Source organism: Limulus polyphemus, unplaced genomic scaffold, assembly GCF_000517525.1.
Source record: "Limulus polyphemus unplaced genomic scaffold, Limulus_polyphemus-2.1.2 Scaffold6532, whole genome shotgun sequence".
Taxonomy (NCBI): Eukaryota; Metazoa; Arthropoda; class Merostomata; order Xiphosura; family Limulidae; genus Limulus; species Limulus polyphemus.
Genome location: NW_013672142.1, coordinates 2870 through 4192, shown reverse-complemented (window position 1 = coordinate 4192; position 1323 = coordinate 2870). Strand labels below are relative to the sequence as shown.

General features: G+C 37.3%; 1 long non-coding RNA gene across 1 annotated transcript in view; it reads right to left on the bottom strand.

Annotated features, from left to right (window-relative positions):
- The window catches only part of LOC111089530, a 9351-nt gene that overhangs the window by 7420 nt on the left and 608 nt on the right, over positions 1–1323 (bottom strand). The window lies entirely within an intron of this gene.

Genomic DNA, 1323 nt, shown 5'->3' with positions numbered 1-1323 from the left:
TGGGTTCCTCGTCATCGAATGTATAAGAACGTTTCAACGACACGATGTCAGCTATAGCCACCTAATATAACACATTTTCTTTAGAGCAGTTTGCTTATTCATCTGAACGACACGTTACACTCACATAAATGATCAATTAATCTGCCAGAAAATAAACCATTATAGTTCAAACGTAATCAACCGTCCCTAGTGTTGAAATGCAGACCAGATGGGGTCCGAGTGTGACCCATTTAGCGTTTTGGACAATGCATCTGTGGATGCATCTATCGGATCTCAATACCAAAAATAACAAATTCTAGTGCCGCATTTTGAAGCCGTGTGTGTGGTGGGGGGGGAGGGGGGGGGGGGTTATAAGGACGACAATGAAATCCAACTATTCGGTCAGACAAGAGTAGCTAAAGAGTGGGTATTGTTGATTATCTGCTTATCTTGTAGGCTAAATCCGAAATTATGGAAGACAAAAGCTGATAGACCTTGAACAGTTTTGTGTAAATATAAAAAACAAACAAAGACAGGAGGGAAGGCAACAAGTTGACAGCACTATACGCCTGAAGTAGGTACTCTTAACCGATCAGTGAGTTTGGGTGTCGCTCTTAACATCGTAATCACAACTGCATATGTGAAACATGTTTGATAGCATCATGAATCGAACCTGAAATTTTTGGTTTTCTATTTGGATGCACTAGGCCTAAGGACGGGAACAATTTCGGGCCTATTAAGGTTAAAGTAGCATTCCAGAGTGTTGAAATTGATATTATTTAAATTATAATAGAAATACATATATTTCTAATATCAGCTTTCAAATCCACAAGATATTTTAAACTTTATACATAACGTTTGAGTATTAAGGTTTCGTCAAATATTACACGCCGTACTTTGTTGAGGTAAAATAGCACACATAGAATGTTGCATATATGTAAAAACAAACATTTCTGGTAAAAGCTGATTAATATCAGTCCTCTATTTGTAGCGGATGATCCGCCACACTACTCAGAAAATGCCACTCATGATTATTTCTGTAGGTGCAGTATGAAACCTACCTGAAAAGTAACACATAGATTCAATATATTTATCAACCCTACCTGAAAGGTTACCCGTAGACTCAATATCTTTATGAAACCTACCTGAAAAGTAACTAATAGATTCAATATATTTATGAAACCTACCTGACAGGTTACCCGTAGATTTAATATCTTTATGAAACCTACCTGACGGGTTACCCGTAGATTTAATATCCTTATGAAACCTACCTGACAGGTTACCCGTAGATTTAATATCCTTATGAAACCTACCTGACAGGTTACCCGTAGACTCAATATCTTT